Raw genomic sequence first — 27,873 nt, forward strand, 5'->3', positions numbered from 1 at the left:
GAAGGAAAAGACACTCCCCACATACCCCTCACACACCAGAGTCTAGGAAGGACCCAGCCTAGTAGATGTTGTGTGTTCCAGCACCATGGTGAAGCAGTGGGGGGACAGGAGCACCAGGACAGGCTCCCCAATATGGGGCGGAAGGGGAAGCTTGCGGGGGGGGGGGGTGTCTGAGCCTTGGTGGAGCTGTACCCTGGCAAGTTGGGGGGCTATGTGGCCCCAGGCCTGAGGTTCCCCACCCCTGCTTTAAGGTACCTCAATAGGGTTCCTAGCCTTTGTGGTTTTTTTGTTCTGTTTGTGCTGCTAAATACTACTTTCTACTCATTCACCAACCTAGAGGATTCCAACTGAATGATCATCTCTTTTATTCAGTTTACAGTGGCTTATAATAAAAACACAGATTATCATGTTGCAGATATATTAATAGAAAACAATTTAGTTATTTAAGCCTTTCAAACTTACCTTTAAAAATCTTTCACACAATTGTAGCAACCTTGCTTCGTTTATGTGTACTCCATTCCTGTGAACAAGTTACTCACCTTGGTGCAGTAATGATGGTTCTTCGAGATGTGTCCCCCCGTGGATGCTCCACTGTAGGTGCTGGGCCCCATCCCGACACTGCAGTTCAGAGTTTTTCCAATAGCAGTAGTTGGCCAGACTGCACATGTGTGGTGCGCATCTCACGCCGTTCACACCCTTTACCTCATCTGCATGGTCTGGCTCCTGCCAGCTCCTCTCACCCACTCGAGGATCTGAAATGAGAAATCTGTGAACCTAGATTACGGAGCAGGAAGGAGGGCAGGTAGAGGCACACTCACAGGGACACAAATCTCGAAGAACCATTATTACTGCACCAAAGTGAGTAACTACTACTTCTTTGAGTAGTGTCCCCATGGGTGCTCCACTGTAGGTGACTGTACAGTAGTACTCGTAAACACACGGAGGTGGGCTCCAGAATCAAGGTTTGTGTGAGGCTGAAAGTACTGCTGAAGCCACCAAGGAATCCACTGCCAGTCTCTGAACAATTGCATAATGGTTCACAAAGGTGACAATGTATGACCATGTGGTGGCACGACAAACGTCCTGAAGAGGAACTCCCCTCAAAAAGGCTGTGGAGGCAGCTACAGATCTTGTAGAATGCACCTTTGGTTGTGATGGGAGAGGCTTATGTAGAGAGAGTAGCAAGTGGTGATGCAGGAGGCTATAAGTTTGGCGATACGCTGGGAAAAGAGTGCTTCACCTTTAGATCCGTCGGCTAGTGCCCAACAAACATCTAGAGTATGGAGAAGTGCCTCGCGTGGTGAGGTTTGTGGTAGAAAGAGGGGAGTATGATTGGCTCATTGATATGGAATGCCAAGCAGACTTTCAGAATAAAGGCTGGGTGATGCTGAAGTGTCACTCGCTCCTTATGGAAAACTGTATACAGTGGTGCTGACAGTGTCACAAGCTCACTTAATCTGTGGAGGGAGGTGAAGAGTGCACAGTTGTGGTGGCAGAAAACGGCCGTGATCTTGGGACAAGAAGTCTAAGAGATTGGGAAGGGCATATGGTAGTCAGAGGGACATTCTGTGAAGAAATGGAAACCACATCTGTCATGCCTAGGTGGGGAATATGAGAATCTACGTGGCCCCATCTGATTTGATCTTGTCCAGAATCTTGCGTATGAGTATGGTGGGGAGAAACGCATGTAGAAGGGGTCCCCCCCATGGAGAGGGAAGGCATCCTCTAGAAATTGCTGGCATACAGCTGCCCTGGAACAATAATATTGGCATTTCATGTCCCTGTGTGTGCCAAAGAGGTCTATCAAAGGGAGGCCCAACAATGGAATATTGAATGGAGTACATCTGACTCAATCTCCCACTCATGATCAGGTGCAAAATGCCTGCTCAGGGAATCTGCCACAACATTGTTCGCGCCAGATAAGTACGATGCTATTGAAGTGACCTTGTTGCGAATATACCAATTCCAGAGACGGATCGCCTCTGCACAGAGGGATCTGGACCGTGCTCCTCCTTGGCAGTTTATGCAATACATTGTGGCAAAGTTGTCGGTGAGTATACTGGTAGATGTTCCACGGATATATTCCTGGAAATGCCTGCAGGCAATGAAAACCACTCTGAGCTCGAGAAAGTTTATATGGAGGGCTGTCTCCGGCGGTGACCACCTGCCCTGTGCAGTCATGCCATTCATATGGGCTCCCCAGCCGAGAAGGGATGCATCTGTATTAATTTGTGTCGAAGGCTGAGGCCGGCGAAAGGAAACTCCTGCTAAAAGGTTGCGTGGATTGGTCCACTATTGTAAGGACAAGCATATGTTGGTGGAAGGAGACACTACCTTGAGGACTTGATGTCTTGTGGCAGTGTACACCAATGCCAGCCAGTGTTGAAAGTAGCGGAAATGTAGTTTTGAATGATAGATTACGTAGGCTGTTGCTGCAATATGGCCCGTTAACTGTAGGCAGGTAAGCACTGTCATTGTTGGGCTAGTAATGAGTATGGAAATAAGTTCCTGGATTGTCTGGAACCTTTGAATTGGCAAGTAAGTATATGCTGCTACTGAATCAAGTCACTCCCTATAAAGTCCAGGGTCTGAGAGGGGACGGTTATTGATTTTTGTTAGTTGACAATTAGGCCTACTGAATCGAAAGCGTGTCTGGCCATCATTACCATCTGTTGTGCTTCCACGAAGGAGCAGCTTTTTATCAGGCAGTCATTGAGGTAGCAGAAGATTATAATACCCTTTTGATATAAGTACGCTGCTAAGACCACCAGGGTCTTCGGAAAAAACCCTGGGTGCTGATGAAAGGCTGAAAGGAAGCACTCAGTACTGAAAATGTTTTCTGCCTATTGTAAAGCGAAGCAATTGTCTGTGTGCCAGATGCATAGTAATATGGAACTAAGCATCCGGGAGTCGAGGGCTGCGAACCAGTCTCCATTGTCTAGAGCCAGTATTATCGAAGCAAGGCTCACCATCTTGAAGCATCGTTTTCTTAAGTGCCGATTTAGGTTCCAAAGGTCGAGTATGGGTCTCAAGCCTCCCGTTTTCTTCTGCATGAGAAAATAGCAAGAATAGAACCCTTTTCCCCTGAAATTGTTCGGTACCTTCTCTACTGTCTGAATGGATAGGAGGCAATAGACATCTTGTTTAAATAAATTATCGTGTGAAGGGTGCCTGAAGAGTGACGGGCTGGGTGAGGTAGTTGGAGGTAGAGATAGGAATGGAATGGTGAAACAGGAGGACACGATCTCCAGAACCCAGCGATTGGAGGGGACAGTGGTCCATTAATGGTACAACAGCCTCAGGAGGTGATGGAAAGTGCCTGAGGGTTGGTGCTCTAAGGTAACAATAGGATGTGGTTGGGAGCCCTTGACAAAGAAGTCAAACCTGCTGCTTGTTCATAGGTTGAACTGGGGCATGGTTCGTTTGACTGCACCTTCTTTGCGGTTGCTATCTCTATCTGGATTGATCAAACCTGCGTTGTTGTTGCTGTCTGTTGTAAGGGAAATCATATCACCTTTGGTACAGATGGTAATGTTTTCAGTGATACTGGGGTGTGTACATCCCCAGCGTTCTAAGGGTAGTACAGGAGTCCTTTCTGCAGTGAAGAACCTTGTCTGTCTTTTCCGTGAAAAGCTTCTGCTTGTCAAAAGGGAGGTCCTCCACTTTGTTCTGCAACTCCTTGGGAACTCCCACAGACTGTAGGCACAAAGGTCTTCTCATTGCTATTGCAGTCACCATAGATCTGGCGGCGGTGTTCGCTACATCCAGGGCAATTTGAAGCCCTGTTCTAACGGAAGCATAATCTTTCTGCACTATGGATTTTAAAATTGGTCTTTCAGAATCAGGGAGGTGACCCATCAGTGAGGTTAGCTTGGTATAATTGTCGAAATCATGGTGCGATAACAATGCCGCATAGTTCCTGATACACAACAATAGGGTGGCTGAGGAGTAGACCTTTCTTCCAAAAAGGTCTAGCTTTTTATTGCCCTGGTCTGAGGTGATGCCTCTGTGCTGGGAAGCTTTTGATCTATGTTGTACAGCATCCACCACTAGGGAGTTTGGCTGTGGATGGCTGAATAAGAACTCCAACCGTTTCAATGGTACGAAGTACTTCTTATCCACCCATTTATTTGTTGGTGGAGTAGAGGCATGCATTCAACAAATCTCCTCTGCAGCCTCCATAATTACCTCATCGATCGGGAACGCTATCTTAGCCTGCTGCATGGGCTGGAGATTTTTTAGGAGGCGATATTGTTTGTCTTGCACCTCGGCCAATTGGATTTCCTGACTTGATGCTACCCTTTTAAACAGTTTCTGGAACTGCTTGAGATCATCGGGGGGGGACATGTCACCTGGGATCACGGCCTTGTCCAGCGAGGATGACTGCTCAGTTGGCAAAGTATCGGGTTACTGTTCTTCGGCCTCCGACAACTGCCCCTCTTATGGCTCTGACTGTTGTATTTGAGTAGTAATAGAGATGTAGCCGTGTTAGTCTGGTCTAGCTGAAACAAAAGACAGGACTATGCAGCATTTTAAAGACTAACAAGATGGTTTATTAGGTGATGAGCTTTCACGGGCCAGACCCACTTCCTCAGATCAAATTGTGGAAGAAAATTGGCATGACCATATATACCAAAGGGATACAATCAAAAAAGGTGAACACACATAAAAAGGACAAATCAAATTTCAGAACAGATGGGGGGGGATAGGGGGAGAAGGTTAATGTCTGTGAGCTAATGATATTAGAGGTGATAATTGGGGAAGCTATCTTTGTAATGGGTAAGATAATTAGCATCTTTGTTGAGGACCAGTCGTCAAGTGTCAAATTTAAGTATGAATGACAGTTCAGATGTTTCTCTTTGAAGTCTTGCGTTAAAATGTCTTTGAAGCAGGATGCAGGTAGTCAAGTCGTTGAGACAATGCCCTTTCTGGTTGAAATGGCAAGAAACTGTTTTTTCTTTGTGAAACTGTCTGATATCTGTTTTGTGTGCATTGATTCTTTGGTGAAGTGTCTGAGACGTTTGTCCAATGTACATAGACGGATGCTGTTGGCACATGATGACAAATTATCTTTCTGAATGAACAGGAATATGTATTCTTGATCTTATAACCGAATTGGTTAGGTCCAATGATGGTGTCGGCAGAGTAAATATGTGGGCAAAGCTGACAATGGGGTTTGTTGTAAGGGAAAGTTCCAGGGTTGGTATTAGTGTGGTATGTGTCCTGTGGAGAGCCAGACGAATACCCAGAAACCATCTACTTCAAGACAGACCCAAGAAAACCAACGGCAGAACACCACTTGTCATCACCTATAGCCCCCAACTTAAACCCGTCCAACACATTATCGATAAACTACAACCTATACTGGAACAGGATACTACACTCCGAGAGGCTCTGAGAAACAGACCCATAGTTTTCTAAAGACAGCCACCTAACCTCAGGATGATTCTTACCAACATCAGGACACAAGACTTCAAAGAAAAGCCTCTGACCTGTCATTCATGCTTAAATGACATGAACGGGTCTGTCCCGCGAAAGCTCATCACTTAATAAACCCATCTTGTTAGTCTTTAAAGTGCTGCATAGTCCTGTCTGTTGTATTTGAGAGGTAGCGAGGCCAAGGGTCGCTCTCTCTCAGTGACTGGTATCAGTGCATACTTGGGAGATCTGCAATAGCAGAGGGAACACCTCCTGGTGTGGTGATGGGATGTGTGCTCCCGGTTATAGTAATAGCAACCGGGTGAGAAGCATCAAGAGGAGTGAGCATGCCCGTAGTGTCTTTCGAACTCTGTATGTGGTGAGCATAGTGGCGAGCAAGAGTATGTTACAGAGCCTCTGGAGGAGAGGGGGAGCGAAACAGATGTGTCTGGCATGGTATTGAGCCTTTATATATAGTGCCAACACATATGGGGATGTAGGCCCGTAATGCCAGGGATACATATAGTGTTCCCATTGTGCATGATAGATGTGCGGTACCGGCAATCTTGGCGCCGGCGGAGAGGGAGATGGTGCCAGAGAGAACGTAGAGGAGGGCAACATAGGAGAGGGTCTCCTGTGCTTATCTGACTTTGCAGCAGCCTTCCTTAGTGATGTGGGATCATTCAGCACTTCCAGTGCTGAGTGAGGCCACGACACCGGTGGTCTAGCAGATTACACCGGCGGCGTTACTACGCCCGCTGATGGCAGTGCCACTGAAGTCAGTGCGGGTGATAGCACCGTGGCTGCTGGGGTCTTCAGTGCCATTGTGAGCCTTGGCACCGGGCCCGATGTTTTCTTGGGCCTCACGGCTGGGGTCACCATTGAATATAAGGAGGCGGTGCCAGATGTGCTGGGTTTGTCCCCCATGCTCACCTTGGTGATTGGGGCCAGAGGCAAAGAACACGCCAGTGAAACCTGCTTTTTTCTTAGTGGGGCTGCCCCTGGAGAGGACGCCCTGCATTTTTGAGAAGTTGTAGGATCTGAAGTAGAGGTAGACGTGGCGTCCAAGAGCTGGAGCACCTTATCAAATAAAATAATCCATAAGCGCATTCTCTCTATCGTGCCGTGCCCTGGCCATTAGCTTAGAGCAATGGGCACACTTCTGAGGCACATGAACCTCGCCCAAACATCGGATGCAGAAGGAATGGCTATTAGAGGCCAGCATTGCCTCTCGGCAGATCTCACATTTTTTTGAAACCGGGAGATCCCAGCATAGTTAGAAGATGTTTCTTTCTTCCCCACCTCACACCTCCTTCCCCCGAATGGCCTAAGGCCAGTAACAACGAACAACAGAGGGTTTTGTTTGTTTGTTTTTTAAACTGGAACTGGAACTACAACTACAACTACAACCTACTAACTATGACTACAGCTAACAACTACTAAGAAAGCAGTGAGGAGTCCTGTGGCACTTTATAGACTAACTGAAGTGTCGGAGCATAAGCTTTCATGGGCAAAGACCCACTTCGTCAGATGCATGCATCTGACGAAGTGGGTCTTTGCCCATGAAAGCTTATGCTCCGACACTTCAGTTAGTCTATAAAGTGCCACAGGACTCCTTGCCGCTTTTGCAGATTCAGACTAACACGGCTACCCCTCTGATACTTAACTACTAAGAAGTTACTCACTTTCGTGCAGTAATGATCTTTCTTCGAGATGGGTCCCCGTGGGTGCTCCACTCATGGTGTCAGGTTCATCCTGGCGCCGCAGCTCAGAGGCTTTTCATAGCTGCATTCAGCCAGGTCACGCATGCGCAATGTGCAACATGCGCCGTTTGCGCTCTTTGATCTTCGCGCGCACCCAGCTTACCTGTCAGTTCCTCTCACCGTTTGGTATCTGTAAGAATACAAAAAGAAACAACTCCAGAATGGGGAGGAAGGGTAAGACATGGAGCACCCATTGGGATCCATCTTGAAGAACAATCGTCACTGCACAAAGGTGAGTAACTTCTTCGAGTGATCCCCTGAGTGCTCCACTCATAGTGACTTTGTAGCAGTACTCATGTTGCGTTCCTGGAGTTCAGGTTTGTCAATGACCGAAAATACTGCTAAGGTCACCAAGGACTTGGGCATCCACCACCTCACTATCGTGTAGTGGTTCACAAAAGTCAAGCTTGAGGACCATGGGGCTGCCCTGCAGATTTCCAGCAGTGAGACTCCTCTGACAAACGCTGTGGATGCTGCCACTGCCCTGGTGGAATGTGCCCTAGGAAGAGTCTGAAGGGGCTTGTTTCGGATCGAGTGACACTTGGTGATGCAAGAGACTATGATCCTGGAAAGACATTGGGAGTATAATGGGTTATCCTTGGATCAGTCCGCCGTGCATTCTATAAGATAGTTGGTTTTGCACCAAGTCTGTGTTCTGTCTCTATAAAATGCTGTAGCTCAACGTACATCGAGGGTATGAAGTAGTGAGTCTTGAGTAGAGGTATGCGGCTTTGGGTAAAAGATAGGCAAGATGCCTGGTTTGTTGACATGAAATTGTGACGTGACTTTAGGGATGAAGGCTGAATAGGTACACAACGTGACTGAGTCCTTGTTGAAAACAGGGAAAGGTGGCATTGCCATTAATGCCGCCAGTTCACTAGCCCTACGGGCAGATGTAACTGCCAATAAGAATACCACTTTCATGTTGAGCAGAGATAACAACGTGGTGGCTAGTGGCTCGAAGGGTGGGTACATTAGCGCGTTGAGGACCAAATCCAAGCTCGAGGCAGGTCTGCGTGGGGGTTTGAGGTTTGCTATTCCCTTAAGCAGTCTCTTGGTCATGGGATGAGCAAAGATAGAGTGACCTTCGATGGTGGTATGGAAGGCAGTGATTGCTGATAGGTGGACTCTCAGGGTAGAGATCAAAAGACCAGCCTGGTGGAAGGAAAAGATACAATCTAGGATTTCATGCATCAGTGCTGAGTGTGGTTCGATATCACTTTTCTCACACCAAGCTACGAATCTCCTCTATTTTGCTAGGTAAGACCTTCTTGTAGTTTGTCTTCTACTGTTCAAGAGTACTGTCTTCCCTGCCTCTGAGCAAAGTTGCTCTTCTAGTCTGAACCAGCGAGGAACCACGCAGTCAGGTGGAGGGTCTCTAGTCTGGGGTGTAGCAAGGACCCCTGGTTCTGGGAAAGAAGGTCTGGGAGGAGTGGCAAGGGACATGGTGGGAACAGGGACATCCTGTGAAGGAATGGGTACCATGGCTGTCTTGCCCAGATTGGTGCTAGAAGTATGACCCAGGCTGAGTCTTCTTTGATTTTCTGGATTACTCTCGGAATAAGTACCGTTGGTGGGAATGCATAGAACAGAGGCGCTTCCCACTGGATTAAGAGTGCATCTCCAAGGGAGCCTTTGTCCATGCCTCCTCTGGAGCAGTAAAGGTGACACTTCTTGTTCCTGTAGGTCGCGAAGAGGTCTATTTGTGGCAATCCCTAAGTTCGAAAGATGTTGTCCAGGACATTGGGGTGGATTTCCCACTCGTGATCCTAAAGGAAAAATCTGCTGAGAGCATTGCCACGACGTTGCTCGTGCCTGGTAAGTAGGATGCTACCAGAGTGTTGCGGTTTCATATGCACCAGTTCCATAAGCAGACTGCCTGTGTGCATAGTAGCCGGCATCGTGCTCCTCCTTGACGACTGATATAATACATAATTGCTATGTTGTCCGTCAGCACTCTGACAGTCGTACCAATAATGTGCATGCAAAAATGCTTGCACGCGAGGAATACCACTTTTAGTTCTAGGAGGTTGATATGGGAAACTGCCTCTGCTGCAGACCATCTGCCTTGCACGGACATGCCATCAAAGTGTGCACCCCAGCCCAAAAGGGAGACGTCCATAGTCGGCTGGTCCAATGGCTGTTGGCATTTGAATGGGACTCCTGCTAGCAGATTTTTGGGGTTCAACCACCAATCCAGGGATCTGAGAACCAAAGTGGTTGGTTTTATCACCTTGCGTGTGGAGTGCTTCGTTGGAGTATACACCAATGCCAGCCAATGCTGCAGACAACGAAAATGAAGTCTCACATGTTGAACTACGAAGGTGGTGGCCGCCATATGCCTCTGAGGCAGAGATAGGTAAGTACGGTGACTGCAGGGGTGTGGATGACTACCGTGGCCAGCTTGTGTATAATCCAAAAACGCTCTTAAGGTAAGTACGCACGTCCTGTGGTGGAATCTAGACGTGCACCTACTAAATTTATACTCTGCGTAGGATCTGGAGACAACTTCTGCTCGTTGATGATGAGCCCAAGCAACAGAAATGTTTGCCTGGTTACTGTCACCATTTGTAGTATGTCTTGTCTCGACCTGCCTTTTATAAGGCACTCGTCTAGATATGGAAATATGATCATGTCTCTGCGTCGTAGGTGAGCAGCTACTACCACCAGGGTTTTTGAAAACACTCTGGGAGCCGATGCGAGTCCAAATGGTAGCACTTGGTATTGGAAATGATTGTTCCCGATGGTGAATCAGAGAAAACATCTGTGAGCTAGATGTATTGTTATGTGAAAATATACGACTTGCAAGTCGAGGGCTGCAAACCAATCATCCTTATCTAGTGACGGTATTATTTTGGAAAGGGTCACCATACTGAACCTTTGACGGTGGAGGTATTTGTTCAGCTTCTTGCGGTCAAGGATAGGCCTCCATCCTCCCGTCTTTTTCTTTGAGAAAAAACCGTTAATAGAATCTCCTTCCTCTAAAATGAGGAGGAATGGGCTCTATGTCTCCTATGGAAAGCAGATGCTGGGCCTCTTCCTTCAACAGGATCTCGTGAGATGGATCCCTGAAGAGGGACGGGTTGGTGGATTTGTGGGTGGTATGATGGTAAAGGGGATGGTGAGCCCGGATGCCACAAGTTATAATACCCAGCAGTCTTATGTAATTGCCTCCCATTGACCTTGAAAAGGTTGAAGTCGATGGTGAAAAACATGAGTGACCTGTTGTTCTGTCACCACAAGGACTTCTTGCATGCCCTTGACCAAATCATCAAACTTGCTGCTTGGCGTTTTGTTGACTGCCTGTACGGGATGGTTGGGGTCGTCTACATTGCGGGCGTTGTCTTGCATGTGATTGGTCTATAGATCGCTGCTGCTGCTGCTGTCCCTGATAGGGGTAGCCGTACCTCCTCTGGCATGGATAGTATCTCTTGTGCCAAAAGGGGTGTGCGTACATTCCCAGAGAGTGGAGCTTAAACGGGAATCTTTCCCGGAATGAAGGACATCATCCATCTTTTCTGCGAATAACTTGTTTTTGTCAAATGGGAGATCTTCCACTTTTGTGTGAAGATCCTTTGGAACTACTGCAGAAGTAAGCAAAGCAGAACACCTCATCGCTGTTGCAGTTGCGGTGGTGAGGGCTGCTGTGTCCGCCACATCCAATGAGATTTTCAGACTTCCTTGTGCCGCTGCAAAACCCTCTTGCACAAGTGACTAAGAGGGGAACGCTTATTTTCTGGCAGGTATTGAAGAAGCTGCACTATCTTTTCATAATTGTCAAAGTTGTGATTAGACAACAAGGCAAGCATAATTAGAAATGCGTAGGAGCAGGGTTGCTGAGGAGTTTACTTTTCTTCCAAATATATCCAGCTTTTTGATATGTGGTAGTGCCTTACACTGCGGTGCTTTGGTCCCCTGTTGACCTGCATCTACCACCTGTGAGTTCGGTTGTGGGTGGTTGAAGAGGAACTCAAGGTTCTTGGATGGGACAAAGTGTTTCTTGTCCCCTCTCCTGCAGGTTGGTGGCACTGACGCTGGTGTCTGCCAGATAGTATCCACAGCCTCCATAATGGCTTCGTCAATAGGAATGGCCACCTTCGCTCTCTGCCTCAGATGCAAGTTTTTCAATAATCTATACTGTTTTGTTTGCACCTCTCTTAGTTAGATTTCCTGGGACTGGGCCACTCACTTGAAGAGGTCCTGAAACTATTTAAAATCATCTGGTGAAGACAGGTCCACTGGGAAAACCGCCTCATCTAGTAAAGAAGAGGAGCAGTTAGGGATTGGAATTTCAGTCTGCTGGTCCTCCACTTCCGACAACTGTCCCTCCTCCAGGTCCAAGCAGTATGATGTGGCGCCCAGGCTGTGTGCTAGGGAGGTCAGCTGACGACTATAGTGTTGCTCCGGCAGCAGGCTGGTGTGCAAAGGTTGTTGTTGGGCACGGTGGTGAAGGTGTGAACATGATGAATATGGAGAAGCAAGGTGGCAATCAATCATAATAATGATCCAATGGGTGAGGCAATGAGTACCTGAATGATCTGCAACTGGTATGTGCCTCTCGTAACTTACACGTGGAGAATAATGATAGCGTGGTGACAGTCTGTATGGTGGAGAGTAGGATCGATGCCTGTAGTAGTCATTGTAGGGTGGGTGTCCATATGGGGAATAGCACCTGTGATACCAGTGCTGTCTTGGGGTGTGCTGCCGGTAGACATGCTGCAGATATGATTGATACATTGGTGGAGAAGAACCCGGAGAAGGGGAGTGGGAAGCCCCTTCTCTCCGCATTCTGTAAGGTGCTCTCACTGTTGGCTCTGACTGCTGTTGTGCCGGCTGCAGTTCCTGCTCCGGTGTTCCATCAAGCGCAGCACTACTGTGCTTGCCGGTGCCGCAGCTGTTTGAGCTGTGGGACTGCTCCGCGACACTGACAACAGTGGCTGCTGTGTTGCCAGTGCCAGGAGAGCTTTGTTCGGTGCCACAGCTGTCCACGCGAGTGATCGCTGCTCTGGCACCACTTGTGTAGTCAGCACTGAAGCTGCTGTCGGCACCCAAGAAGCTCTATGGGTCCCCACAGCTTTGCTCACTCTTGTCCCCAACCCAGTGTGACAAGAGGCAGAGGCAGAGGACACTGTCTTATCTCCCGCGGTCCTCTCAGGTGCGAGCGACCTGGTGGGAGAAGCTTTCTTTTTGTTTCCTGCTGGCGGTTCAGGGGAAGAGACCCTTCTTTTCTGGGTCTCCCTTGCAGTAGCCACTCTATCGGGGTCTAGCAGTTTGTCCAGCAGCAAGATTTTCAGTCATATTTCTCTGTCTCAGCAGGTGCAGGCTGTCATTTTTGAATAGTGCCCACATTTTTGGGGAATATGGTTTTCCTCTAAATAGCGTATACATGCTGAGTGCCCATCTGAGGTTGGCATGGGCTCACTGCATAAGGCACACTTCTTGAATCCTGAGGATTCAGGTATGACTGGGTTAAGTTTGAAGCAAAATGCAGGACAATGTAGCACTTTAAAGACTAACAAGATGGTTTATTAGATGATGAGCTTTCGTGGGCCAGACCCACTTCCTCAGAAGTTTGTTTGTTTCTTTTGGGTTTTTGTTTGTTTGGGCTTCTGAGAAGAATCTCTGTCAGACTCCTGGAGACTAAGCTGTTTGTCAGTGACAGTGGGGAAGCCAAAGAAAGCCCAGGCTTTAACGAAGTGTTAACGAGTCCTTTTTTTTTTTTTTTTTTTTTTTTTTTAAAGATAAAGAAGAATGAACAAAGGGACAACTATTTACAAGTAATTGACTGCAGACCCCCTAACTTAGTTCTAATTAGTTAATTCGAAGTAACGGATCCAGACTAAAAAACTAGTTCTAATTAGCGTTTTGCTAACTCGAACTAGCATGTCCACATTAAGTGGACCCTGAACCGGGCTTAAGGATGGCCGGAAGCAGTGCCGGCAGGGCATCAGAGGAGGACTTAGAGCGTGGAGATGCTGTCTCAGGCTAGCCGAGGGCTGCGCTTAAAGGGTCCCGACCCCCACCCCGGACAGACAGTTCTCAGGGATGCCCCGCTTGCAAAGCAGTCCTGGCTTGGAGTGCCCGGAGTACCCACACTCGGCACATCACAGCACTCAGCCATCAGCCCGGCTGCACTTGCCGCAGGCTGCCATCTGGGCAGAGGGGGCAATTGGGGGGCTGCAGGAGAGCTTCCACCCCCAGAAGCCCACAGAGCCAGCCCAGTCCTCCCCATCGGGGGCTCGTACCCCATTCCTCCCTCACCTCCTTCCACTTACCCTTCCCTAGCCCCACTTCCTGATGTACAAAATAAAGATAATGTGTTTTCCAAAATGGAATCTGTCTTTATTGAACAAAACTGGGGGAGACTGGGAAAAGGAGGTGGGAGAGGGGAAGAGAGAGGCTGGGAGAGGGAAGGGCAACTAAAATGATCAGGGGTTGGGAACAGGTCCCATATGAAGAGAGGCTAAAGAGACTGGGACTTTTCAGCTCAGAAAAGAGGAGACGGAGGGGGGACAGGATAGAGGGCTCTAAAAGCAAGAGTTGGGTAGAGAGGGTGCATACAGAAAAGTTCTTCATTAGTTCCCATAAAGAAGGACTAGAGGACACCAAAGGAAAGGAATGGGTAGCAGGCTTCAAACTAGTAACAGAAAGTTGTTCTTCACAAAGCAAAGAGTCAACCTGTGGAACTCCTTGCTGGAGGAGGCTGTGAAGGCTAGAACTAGAACAGAGTTTAAAGGGAAGTGAGATCAAGTCATGGAGGTTGGGTCCACGGAGTACTATTAGCCAGGGGGTAGGAGTGGTGTCCCTGCCCAAGGTTTGTGGAAGGCTGGAGATGGATGACACGAGACAAATGGCTTGGTCACTGTCTTCGGTCCATCCCCTCCAGGGTCCCTAGGGTTGGCAGCTGTCGGCAGACAGGCTACTGAGCTAGATGGACCTTTGGTCTGACCCAGGACGGCCATTGTAAGCTCAGGGCTCAGGGTCGGGGGTCTCAGTGGACCCCCTTGATTCTCTTGCACACCTGCTCCTGGGTGGCCAGGCTGGCAGCTATCCTGCCCTAGACGGCCACTTTCCTGTGCCTAGTGCGGAGGTCGTGGATGAGATCCACGATGTCTGCACTAGCCCAGGCGGGTGCCCGCCTCTTGCGGTCCCGGGCAAGCTCCTGGGAGCCGCCAGCCTGGTCCCGGGAAGAGGGGGAGGGCTGAGGGGCATCGGGTGGGTGGCTCGATCCGTGCCAGGTGCAGGGTCTGCTGGCTGGGTGCTGGCAGGCTTGCACCTGGCACGGGCACCGTAGCCAGCCCGTGTCCCTTTAAGGGGTCTGGGGTCGGGAGGGGAGCATAGAGTTTCCCTGGTGTTGGCCAGAGTGGCCACCAGGGAAACCTGGGGAGAGCTAGCCTCCCACTAGTTCAAATTAAGGGGCTACACACCCATTAATTCGAACTAGCTAGTTCGAACTAGGCTTAATCCTTGTAAAATGAGGTTTTCCTAGTTCGAACTAAGCGCTCTGCTAGTTCGAATTAAGTTCGAACTAACGGAGCACTAGTGTAGCGCCTATGAAAGTTAATTCGAACTAACATCCGTTAGTTCGAATGAACTTTGTAGTGTAGACATACCCAGGGTGATTAAACACTGGAATAAAATTGCCTACGGGTGTTGTGGAATCTCCATCTCTGGAGATATTTCAGAGCAGATTAAACAGACACCTGATGATCTATTCTTGGTCCTTCTATGACAGCAGGGGACTGGATTCGATGACCTCTCGAGGTCCCTTCCAGTTCTAGTGTTCTATAACTCTATGATCTATGGATCAGATCCAATATGAAGTCCAAGGCAGTCTTTTCATTAACTTCAATGTAGTTTTAGATTAGTCCCCTTATGGAATAAGAGATACATAAATTAATATGAAACCATATGATCTAATCCAAACCTCGAAAATTATAAATTATAATTCAAAATGTGACTATTTCTGTAATGTTAAATATCACATATAGATCCAAGATTCAGATCAATGCCCAGCATGACAAAGCCCTCAACTATGTACTTCGCATTTTCCAGAGTGGCTACTCTCTGTAGAGGTAGGGTATTAATTGCTTTGGCTACTTGGATCACAACAGCGCCTATTGTAGATTTCCCCACTCCAAATTGATACTCTACTGACTGGTGGCTGTCTGGTATTGCAGGCTTCTACAGAACAATTGCCACTCACTTCTCCACAATCAGAACGGGTCTCATTCTGGTATTTTTCCACTTCAGGTTGAGGGAAAGCAATTCACAAACTTCAGTGAAAATGGTCTTACACATACAGAAGTTTTGCAGCCACTGCTGATTGTCCCATAGCTGCATCACAATGCAGACCATCCAGTGTGTGCTTGTCTGCAGCACCAGAACTGGCGTTCCACTGTGTCCAGAGGATTGAATACCAGTGACATTTGCAATTCACTCAATTCAAGTGCCTGAGATTCTTCCTCTTTCTGATAGACACTGGATACACTCTGGACATACGCCAGCATTAGACACACCAAGGTTATCATCATCATAATGCTTTGATGCTCAACAGGATCCAGGATGGGGACCACATTTATCCTGCTAAGGCATCTGTACAGAGAACCAACAAGAGAAAAAAAGGGCACGAAAAGAGTGTTTGCTGTTGGTCTTAAGTAGGGCTGTCAATTAGTGGGCATTAATGCCTGTGATTAACACAGGGCAGAATTAACACGTTAAAAAAATTAACTCTCATTAATCGCAGAGGTCAGCAAACCAGCATGAGTAAGGCTCTGGTAAGTCACAGTAATGCAAACTGCCACCAGAGGGAGCACAGGAAAAAAACAAGCAGCCAGTAAGGAGGAAAAAAACCTGAAGATGTGGTTCCAGCTCCAAGGGAAAAGTAAACAAGAAAAGTAAAGACCCTGACACCCGTCCCTCTCCCATCCCAGGTGACCATATTTTTAAAAATAAAAAAGCCTGGGAGAGGGCTTGCCCAAGCTGTCCCCCTTCCCCGCCAGCAGGGTTTACCCAAGCCATCCTGTCTTTGCCTCCTGGGGCTGGGACTGACCCTCCCTCTACATCTGATTCTGGGGCTGAGTCCCCCCCACCTTCCCTCCTGAACTCTGTACTGCCCACGGTGTGGTGTACTTCCCCTTACCCCCAAGCCAGGGCTGACCCCTCCCCTGAGTTTGGGAGCTGACCCTCACATGAGCCCTATGCCACCTGCAATTGGGAGCTGATCCCCACCCCGAATTCTGCACTGCCCACGGCAGAGTCTACCCCACTGCAGCCCTGTGCCACCCGCAGCTGAGGCTGAGCTAAAAAAGGATTCTTCTGAATAGGAGACAAATATATTGATTATACAGAAGAATTTAAGTTCAGCTTTCATGACAGAATTTGCACTACAATACTTCAGTGAGGTAAACTGAATTTTTTTTACCGTTTAAATGTTTTGTAATTAAAAAAAAATCAAGTGAGCACTATACACTTTGCATTATGTGTTGTAATTGAAATCAATATTATTAGAAGATGTAGAAAACATCCAAATATATTTAAATAGATAGTATTCTTATTATTGTTTTACAGTGCAATTAATCGTGATTAATTTTTTAAATCGCTTGACAGCCTACTCTTAAGCACAGGAAGAGGGAGGAAATGAGTACATTATGGGTCACTCACTCCTTGTAGCTACAACCACTGCACTGCACAGTTTTGGTCCCAGGTGTACTGCAAGCATAACCCAGAATGCAAAGGGTTGCAGGTACTATGGGATAGCTACCCACAATGAATTGCTCTCAAAATCTTCGGTCGTCACCCTTCTAGGCAAAAACTACTTCAAACTACACCAAATTCTTGTGTACAGTGGAGACATGTACCTTTCACATTACAAAATTGGATGCTAAAAATCAAGCTGAATAAATTCAACCTTCTCTCTGTGTGGTCATGGCCTAAATGTGCAAAAAGTTTAAGATCTCCCTAATTCCTTACGCTCCTGGATTGGCCCGTGTGTGCATCTAAATGGGAGCACCAAAGTGCTGTTTTCCTACTACCAGCACCCCGAAGCCAGGAGTAGGTGTAGACTTAGTTACATTCTATGCATCGGCCAGCTTCGCTGAAGCTTAGCTGAGCCAGTGTTCGGGAAGAAAGAGAAGAAATACCAATAATAATTTTATACCAGCATGAACCAAACAACAAATGACAATCTTCATGCAGCAAAGAAAGACAGACAACGGCAACATACTGTTTCTTGTAACTCAGGGCAAACTGCATTTGCAATGACTAGCCCAGAGTTGTGTCAAATGCATAAATAAAGCAAAAAAACCTCTCAGTTATAACTACCTTATTCATTACTTGAAACAATGGTGGGTAAAAATACTCAAGTGTGTTTCAAGATTAATTTAAATAACTACAGCCAATGAGGTATCAATATTACGTAGCATTTCCAAAATCTTATTAACACACTCAGAGTAGACAGAAGCAGATGTCATAATCTCATTTGTTTGGAAGATACACCATACACAAACAGGCAAATATTTCATCAAACATTCTTTTTTATTATACAGTTGCGGGCACTTTTTATACCCTTGTAACATCACGTGAAATTGGTATTTACACTGACAACAGCCTAAAGATAGCAGGCTCGCATATTTCAGCCTTTTGATAAAATATGGGACAGAAGCAGCTAAATAAATAAATAAATATTAGATACTTTCAGTGATCCTACAGTCATCTTACACAATATCACAACAGGTCAGTACTGAATCTTATTTCCTACCTGCTAAATTTTATGATTTGGTGAAATTGAAGAAAAGCCCTGCAAATTGTCAAATATCCGCTATGTATCTATTGCCAATACTTGAAAGCAACTTGTTTGTTTTCCCTACAAACTAAACAAACTGGTATATATTTAAAAGCGTCACAAAATATTTTTATGATCCAGACACCCTCTTTCAAACATTTACTAAAAAATTGAGAGCTTTACAATGGCCAGTTAAATTCTAGGGCAGGTGTTTTCCACTTAGTTTACTATATATTCTTCTTTCACATAGAGAGTACCACAAATTTGACTAAACTAGCCTGAAAACACATATCTTTCAATTGGCTCTCCCGCAGATATTTTTAACCTTAAAATTTGGCATCACGTCTCAGTGGAAAATATTTTAGAACATCATAAGAATTAGTGTTGCACAAAATCTTAAAATACATTAATTTGGTCAATCCTGTATGAGAATTAACAGTGTGTTTATACATGCTGTTCGTTCAAAAGAAAAAAAACCATGATCCTTACCACTGTGTTACGTTTTTTCCCCTACTGCTTCTTCCCTGAGCTTTCAAAGCCAACATTCTGTGAAAAGAAAAGAGACCAAGTTAGACAACATTCTTAATAATTAGATACAGGAAGTCCTCAACTTACGAATGGGTTGTGTTCCAAAAGTTCATTTGTAGGTCGATTAGAACTCAGAAACAATGTTATAAATTGTAGTTAGATTCCCAGGCTAGCCCACTAAAGCCTATTTAACCCATTATGTAGCTGGAACACTACGAAAAAGGGTAGAAATACTTGTTTATTTAACCTTGATTGCACGGGTTTGAGGAAAAGCAGGTTTAATTAGAGGATGAGGAAGTAGTTGGAGATTTTGAAGGGGATTTCTGGGTATAACCTAGCCCTCCTACACCACTTCTTGTGGGCTACACCCATCCTCCACTCACCAGGAGGCAGTGAGCAGCACATACTGGAGGATGCTTGAGAAGCAGAAAGTAGCCATGTGGCCAGTGGCTCAAGAAAAGCAGTGGTTTCCCCTTCAAAGAGCCATTAGCTACACAATCTTCCCCCTGCTCCTCCAGAGTCCTCCAGCCAGCACTTGCACTGCTTGCCACATCCAGTGCTTCTTGCCATCTCCCCTACTGAGGTTGCAGGTGAGCTTTTCCTTGAATGTGGACATGTTTGTAAGTTGGCTGTATGTAGCTCACGCAGTGCCTATATAAACTATTCATATTAGATATTTTACTTACCATTCAAATCATTTAAAAATCCTCCTTCATTTAAACAAAAGTGGTCTGACGAACTGACGGAACTTGCAAGGTTTTTTAGAAATGGTAACCAAAAAGTACCCCTATAGTAAAAGGCAAGATCACTTTCTCCTCTACTATAATTTTGATTTTAGATTTTATCTACACTGTTTCTTCTATAATCCTTACCTATCTTTTTTGAATTGTTAGCAAGTACCATTACCAATATAGAAAAAGTTGAAAATTCATTATAATAATGCTGAAAAACATCCTAATAAATTATAACAACAAATAATAAATTAATTTGTATCAGCAACATTCTCTCCATATGATCCTGAAGACATCTATTTGAGAAGCCAAACATGGTAACTAGAAATTAATAGAGCACGAAAACACTGCACTTCACTCATGCATAACGTAATAACATAAGTTAATTTTCTACATGATTCCTTGTCAGCAAATGCTGGACAAGGCACATCAGATAATTTTCTTTTATTGGTCAAACAAACAATTTGTAATAAGTACACTTTTGGACCAAAAAATGATCCTCAGGTGAAAGACATTTTTTCAACTAAATGTGTGCATATTTTAATAAAAGGGGCAATTTTATCTTCAATATTGGAACTTCAATGTTTATCTTCAATGGGAGTACGGTACTGTTTAAAGATCAATCTACCTTGTCTTTTCCCTTTAGAGATTAGTATTATCAGCTAAAAATGTTTTCTGCAGCTGATAATTAAACTTAAAGGATCTCAGTATCCTTTGCAACAAATATACAGTATGTAGATAAGAGTGTATATTTGAATTAGGGGTGTGTATTTAGACTAGACGACTAACCAGTAAGTGCCTAGGCTTATCAAGAGGCAACAGCAGAGGGAAGGGGGCAGTAGAGAAGGCTACCGAAGCAGCCTCTGTCCAGGGAGGGGCCCAGGCTTGCTGCAAATAGAGGCTGCTCCTGGAGATGCAAAACAGCCTCTGTCTACAGGGAGCTCAAACCACCTATGGACAGGGGCTGCTTCACAGTAGCAGACCCTGTCCACACAGGGTCCAATCTTCAAAGTTTACCCATCTGGAGCTTGGGTATTCTTGGCATACATTTGAAAACAATACCATAGACAGTATAGCCAAACTATGCAAGTATTTAAATAATTCTAAGTCAGATATACAAAAACCACAATCATAGAACACTAGAACTGGAAGGGACGTCGAGAGGTCATCGAGTCCAGTCCTCTGCCCTCATGGCAGGACCAAGCACTATCTAGACCCGTGGTCCCCAACACGGTGCCCGCGGGCGCCATGGCGCCAGCGGGGGAATTTCAATGTGCCCACCAGGTGCTCGGGGCTGGCCTGGCCCCGGGCATATGGCGCACGGGCGCTTGCGGGGAGAGCGCGCTTGGCGGGGGGAGCGCCAGGCACTCGGCGGGAGGCGGCAGGGGGGAGCGCCGGCCCTGGGCGCGCAGCACTCGGCGGGAGGGGGGGAGCGCCGGCTCCGGGCGCTCGGCACTCAGCGGGGGGGGGGGGGGGAGCGCCGGCTCCGGGCGCGCGGCCCTTGGAGGGGGCCCCGCCCCCGGGCGCGCGGCTAGGTGGGGCCCCGCCCCCGGGCGCGTGGATGGGGGGGGCGCCCCGGGCCCCGCCCCCTGGCGCCCGGCGGGCAAATGGCAACGCCCCCTGGCACCCGACAACCTAAAAAGGTTGGGGACCACTGATCTAGACAATATTACCTTACAACTCACATCTCTCCCCCTCCCTCCCTCTCTCTTACACACACACACACACACACACACACACACACACACACACACACACACACACACGGCTCGCTGAATGGCGGCGAGCCCTGCTCTCTAGCTGCGCGGTTCTGCGCTCTGCGCATGCGCAGATTGTTCTGAGCATGCGCAGATCGCTCCACACCAGCTCTTCTGAGGTGTAATCTACTTGCTACAGGCAAGTAGATTACAATATTTGTTGAGTCCTGGGTGTGTATAAATAAAAACTTTTCCTACAGGATGACAGAGTGACATCATCATGTCACTGTGTGTCCCCAAGAGCCCTGACCACATAACTGCTCCATGAAATGAGGGAGAGGGTGGTTCCAAACCGGCATGCTCTCTGGACCAGCATCCACGCTTCTCTGGGCCCTGCCCCCAGCCTGCCCGGTCCACAAACCTGCTGCACGGCTTTATTCTGTGAAGCCCAGGCTCAGGCATACTCTCCTGGGAGCTCCATCCCCTGCACACCTCCTCAGCAGCCACCTGCCTCTGCGCCCTTCCCCCAGCCTGCAGCTTGACTCTTTGCAGCCCGAGCTCAGGTGTACTCTCCCGGACCCACTGCAAGCTGGGCAGGTCTTGTATTCCAGCCACTTTCTCAGCTCTCCGGAACAGCATCTCTGCATTCTGGGCTCCCTAGGCTCACCATAGAGCAAGCTGCCCCAACAGGAATGTGCGGAAAGGCTGGGCTGGGAGTGGGCTGTGGCTCCTGCTACAGTGGCCAGAGCTGTGCTGCACAGCCCAGTGGCGTTCTTGGGGGGAGGAGCGCGCAGCTTGACAAATTCATGGGAAGGGACAAGGTGTGTGTGGGGAGGGAGGAAAGGGGATAGGGTGTATGTGGAGATAGGCAGTGAAGTAAGGAGTAATGGTGGCGGTGACCAGGATACAGGAATGGAGGCAGTGTGGGGGCGGGGAGTGGATAGGGGAGGATGGGGGTGTAGGAATGGAGGAGGGAGTAGGGATAGGAAGTGTGGGGTGAGGAGGGGAGGAGTCAGGGAGGATGGTGAGTGCAGGAATGGAGACAGAGAGATCAAATTGAAGTACAGGTTGTGGGTGGGGGAAGAGAGCTAGGAATGGCCGGCCTCAGCCCTGCCCAACAGCCAGGGAAGAAAAAGCCAGAGCTGGCCCAACCTTCGCTTGGCAGCTATGGGAAGAGCTGGGACAGTTTACCACCAGAAACAGCGGGGGGTTTGTGGTTGGCAAGCATCGAGAGCAGGGGGCAACACCTCCTAGTGACACGTAAAATATTTTTCTGGGTTTTTATATTTGTCTTGTTTTTGAGCCTTTGTAGTTTACAGTTTCAGGCTTTGCTCAAACAGCTACGAAGGCCAAAAATTTACTTTTGGGGTAGGAAGGAAAAGAAAATGAAAACTGAAATTCTCATGAAATCAGACGACTCCAGGAGCTATGGCACGACAACAACAAACACCACACATCATGATTTGGCAACAATAGGCAGAAATTAGTGAACAAATGACCTATTGCCACATTTCTACTTCCGTCTTATATTTCTCCATATTATCCAGTCATCAACCATCAGATTGACCTGGTTTTAAACCCAACTGTCCTCACCGTGTTTTCATGCCACACAGAAACCTCTCTTTAATCACCTGAGCCTTTTACCAATACCCACTCAAGCAGATGAGTATTGAGCACACTTCACAAGAACTAAATAATTGGGCTATTTCAGAACAGGGTAAGAAAAGAAAATTCCCAAGGAAGCTGGCAGTCATGGAGAACACGCTACCAGTACTCCCCTCTCTTTTATACCAAAGTGAACTCAGACTGAGTGTCCCCGCTCACAGAATCATAGAACCATAGAGCTGGAAGAGACCTCAGAACGTCATCAAATCCAGCCCCCTGCTCAAGGCAATCAACCCAGCCAGGGCTTTGTCAAGCTGAGACTTAAACACCGCTAGGAATGGAGACTCCACTACTTCCCTAGGTAAACCATTCCAGTGCTTCACCACTTCCTCATCAAATAGTTTTTCCTAATATCCAACCTGGACCTCTCCCACCGCAACTTGAGACCATTGCTCCTTGATCTGTCACTACTAAAGAACAGCCTTTCACCATCTTCTTTGAAACCTCCCTTCAGGAAGTTGAAGGCTGTTTTCAAATCCCCCCTCACTCTTCTCTTCTGCAGACTAAACAGACCCAACTTCTCAGCCTCTCCTCATAAGTCATGCACTCCAGCCCCCTAATCATTTTGGTTGCCCTCCGCTGGACCCTCTCCAATGCCTCCACATCCTTTTTGTAGTAGGGGGTCCAGAACTGGACAGAATATTCCAGATGTGGCCTTACCAGAGCCGAATAAAGGGGAATAATGACATGTCTGGATCTGCAGGCAATGCTCCTCTTAATGCAACCTAATATGCCATTAGAATTCTTGGCTACAAGGGCACACTGTTGACTCATATTCAGCTTCTCATCCACTGTAATCCCCAGGTCCTTTTCTGCAGAACTACTACTTAGCTGGTTGATCCCCAGCCTGTAACAATGCTTGGGATTCTTCCGTCCCAAGTGCAGGACTCTGCACTTGTTCTTGTTGAACCTCATCAGATTTCTTGTAGCCCAATACTCCAGTTTGTCTAAGTCACTCTGGACCCTATCTCTGCCCTCAAGTATATCTACCTCTCCCTCTAGCTTAGTGTCGTCTGCAAACTTCCTGAAGGTGCAATCCATCCCCTCATCCAGGTCATCAAAAAAGACATTGAACAAAACCGGTCCTAGACCCGAACCTTGGGGCACTCTCCTAGAAACCAACCACCATCCTGACATCGAGCCATTGTTCGCTACCCGTTGGGCCCGGCCAGATTTCTATCCATTTTACCGTCCATTTATCCAATCCACATTCCCTTAACTTGCTGGCAGTATAAAAAGCCTTGCTAAAATCAAGGTATATCACATCCACTTACTTTCCCACGTCCACAGAGCCAGTTACCTCATCATAGAAGCTAATCAGATTGGTCAGGCATGACTTGACCTTTGTGAATCCATGCTGACTATTCCTAATCACTTTCCTCTCTTCCAAGTGCCGCAAAATAGATTCCTTAAGGATCCCTTCCATGATTTTTCCAGGAACTGAGTTAAGACTAACCAGCCTATAGTTCCCTGGATTGTCCTTCTTCCCTTTTTTGAAGATCGGCGCTACATTTGACTTTTTCCAGTCATCCAGGATCTCTCCCTATCTCCATGATTTTTCAAAGATAATGGCCAAAGGCTCCTCAATGACATTTGCCAATTCCCTCAGTAACCTCGGATGCATTAAGTCCAGACCCATGGATTTGTGTATGTGTAGCTTTTTTAAATAGTTCCTAACCTGTTCTTTACCCACCAAGGGCAGTCCAGCTTCATCCCATCTTGCGTCACTTAGCGCATTAGTCCGGGAGCCAACCTTGTCACTGAATACAGGGGCAAAGAAAGCATTGAGTGCTTCACCTTTCCCAAATCATCTGTCACTAGGTTACCTCTTTCATCCAGTAGGGGCCCCACACACTCTCTGATCACCTTCTTCTTGTTAATATGCCTATAGAAACCTGTGTTGTTATCCTTCACATCCTTTGCCAGTCGCAATTCCTATTGCACTTTCGCCTTCCTGATAACCCCCCAGCATTCTTGAGCTATACATTTAAAGCCCTCCCTGGTCATTTGTCCAAGTTTCCACTTTCTGTAAGCTTCCTTTTTGTGCTTAAGTTCACTAAGGATTTCCCCCATAAGCCAATCAGGTCTCCTACCATGTTGTCCTCTCTTGCTATGCATCGGGATGGTTTCTTTCTGTGCCTTCAATAAGCCTTCTTTAAAATACTACCAGCACTCCTGGACTCCTTTCCCCTTCATGCTAGCATCCCAGGGGATTCTGCCCATCATGTCTCTGAGGGAGTCAAAATCTGCTTTTCTGAAGTCCAAGGTGTGTATTTTACTACTCTCTTTTCTTCCTTTGGTCAGGATCCTGAAATCTACCATCTCATGATCACTGCTTCCCAGGTTGTCACACACCTCTGCTTCCCCAATTAGTTCCCTCCCTGTATGTGAGCAGAAGGTCAAACTGCGCACAGCCCCCGATCGGATCCTTCAGGACTTGTACCAAGAAGTTATCCCCAGCATTCGCCAAAAATGTTCTTGGATTGCCTGTGTAGTGCCATATTGCTTTCCCAACAGATGTCAGGGTGATTGAAGTCCCCCACAAGAACCAGGGCCTGCAATCTGGAAACGTCTCTCAGTTGTCCTAAGAAAGCCTCATCTACCTCATTCACCTGATTCCGTGGCCTGTAGTAGACACCAACCACAACTTCACTGCTGTTGTTTGCACCTCTAAACTTAACCCATAGACTCTAAACAGGTTTTTCTCCCTCTATAAACTGGAGTTCACAGAAATCATAGTGCTCTCTTCTGTATAGTGCAACTCCTCCTTCCTTTCTCCCCTGCCTGTTCTTCCTGAACAGTCTATATTCTTCCATGACAGCACTCCAGTCATGTGAGTCATCCCACCAAGTCTCTGTTATCCCAATTAAATCATATTTCTTGGACTGGGCCAAGGCTTCCAGTTCTCCCTGTTTGTTGCCCAGGCTTCTCACATTAGTGTACAAACGCCTCAGATAACCAGTTGATTGCCCCATCTTCTCCATTCGAATCAGGGGTCCTCCTTTCTTGCTCGTTCCTCTTCGCATTTCTTCCCAGTATCCAACTTTCCCCCTCTGCTCAGGGTTTTGGTCACCGTCCCCCAACAAACCTAGTTTAAAGCCCTCCTCACTAGGTTTGCAAGCCTGCCCGTGAAGATGCTCTTTCCTCTCTTGGTTAGGTAGATCCCATCTCTTCCTAACAATTCTTGTGCCCAGAACAGAGTCCCATGGTCAAAGAAGCCTAAGCCCTCTCTGCAACACCACCTGCACAACCATGCATTTACTTCCTCAATTCGATGATCCCTGCCCAGTCCTTTCCCTTCAACAGGGAGGGTGGACGAAAACACCACTTGCGCTCTGAATTCTTGGATCCTTCTTCCCAAGGTTACATAATCCACAGTAACCTGCTCAAGGTCATTCTTGGCCATATCGTTAGTTCCCACGTTCAGAAGCAGGAAGGGGTAGTGATCCGAAGGTTTGATCAGTTTGGTAAGCCTCTCAGTCACATCCTGAATTTGAGCTCCCGGTAAGCAGCACACCTCTCGAGATTCCAGGTCTGGACGGCAGATGGATGGCTCAGTCCCTCTCAGGAGGAAGTCCCCGACCACCACCACCACCCGTCGTCTTCTTTTAGGGGTTGTGGTCGTGGAACACCCATTCCTAGGACAACGCATCTCATGCCTTCCAGTAGATGGTGTTCTCTTGCGGTTTCTTCCAAAGCATTCACCACTGCAGAGCCTGTGGAGAGAGCCTGAAAGCGATTACTTACCTCTATAGCATTGGGGGATTCCTAGATTTTTCCCCTCCTAGAAGTTACATGCTGCCAGTTCTCTTCCTGGTCCCGTACTGCCCTCTCTGGCTCTTCCGCCTGCCGTACTTGCAGGATAAAACACTGCCTTCTATTGAGGAAGTCTTCATCCTCTCTGATGGAGCGTGGGGTCGACACTTGGGCCTCCAAGTCCTCTAATTTTTTCTTCCAAAATGGTGACCAGCTTGCACTTAGTGCAGATGAAATCCGTTCTTTCTTCCGGGAGGAAGACAAACATGGCATACGCTGTGCAGGTAACAGCAACAGACCTATCACTATCCATTCCTGTTGTCCTGGAGAAAGGATTTAAAAAGACAGGCAAGAGAACCTCGCTCCCTTCCCACTTCCCTTCCCAACTCCCTCTCTTAACTCCCTGTTAGCACTCACCTGTTCACAAGCTCCTTGGTCGCTTGCTCACTGCTTTATAAAGGCCTGGACTGCCTGAAAGGCCCTCTCCCTACCAAGGCTCAGCCAATCAGCAGAGGCTTCTAGAATTCAAACTTTAATTAGAAGTCAACCGTTTCCACCTGCCACTCACAGCACACACTCCGAGAATGGGGAGGGGAGGGAAAAAAACTCAACTCCAACTTCTTACAAACAGTAGCAGTAAAATTTCAGGACTTGAAAAATCCACTCAGATGCCTGTCCAATGCAGGAGTTGTGATCCATCATTCCTCAGACTTTTATACCAGGAAGGATGAAGCTTAGCAAAATATAGGTGACACTACTACTTCTTCAACTTACTGGCACACCAAACCCTAATCCCAAATTCACACAAAACAAAGTACAGAGAATGGAATCAAAAAGCTCTTACAAGGAATAAAGAGCACTGTCATCTCTTTCTTGTGTTGCTAAATCATGCAATTTTATTGCAAGTTCCACACTGCCATCTGTCCAGTTTTATGGACTTAAGTTCATTGTTCCCTGTTACCTATGTGCTTGTTTGGCCATTCAGGAGAGATTCAAATGCCGCCCAGCTGATCAGCAGAGTGCCCATAACTAGGCTTTTTGTTTCTACTGGTGGTGCACAGTCACACATGCCTAGGTGAATGTAAAAAACTTATTCTTCATGTAGATGGAAAAAATTAAAAGGGAACACAGCTCAGGATCATCTCAGATCTGACGTACAAAAAGTCCCACCATAGGCGGCAACCCTAATTGATGAAACATGTCCTTCTGTCAACCAGATGGCTTTCTACACAAGTGGCTACATCAGCTTATGGGTAGTGCTGAGATGTGTGGACATTTCACACCCCAGAGAAACATAGCTGTATCAATCTAACTTTTTAATTAAACATATAACTTAGTCTTGATTTTTTTTTAAGTCACAATCTAGTCTCCATTCAACTGTAGAGACCTTTAAGATCTTTTTGTTATAGTCCCCAATTGAAACTTAGAAATAAAATTCCTGTTGGTCATTTTGACCACTTCACCCACTCTTCCCATTGCCTCTACTGCTGCCTTCTCCACCACATGAAAAACAAGCTACTTACCTTCACATT

At 47.0% G+C, this 27,873-nt stretch overlaps 1 protein-coding gene across 6 annotated transcripts in view; it reads right to left on the reverse strand.

The window, feature by feature from the left end:
• ERBIN (erbb2 interacting protein) overlaps nt 1-27,873 on the reverse strand; it is a 250,724-nt gene that overhangs the window by 158,533 nt on the left and 64,318 nt on the right. For all 6 annotated transcript variants that reach the window (XM_075932367.1, XM_075932365.1, XM_075932362.1 and 3 more), the window contains one exon: nt 18,454-18,510. The gene's annotated coding sequence lies outside the window, so the exon portion shown is untranslated. The remainder of the gene's footprint in view (nt 1-18,453; nt 18,511-27,873) is intronic.

This window comes from Pelodiscus sinensis, chromosome 6 (genome assembly GCF_049634645.1).
Source record: "Pelodiscus sinensis isolate JC-2024 chromosome 6, ASM4963464v1, whole genome shotgun sequence".
Classification (NCBI taxonomy): Eukaryota; Metazoa; Chordata; order Testudines; family Trionychidae; genus Pelodiscus; species Pelodiscus sinensis.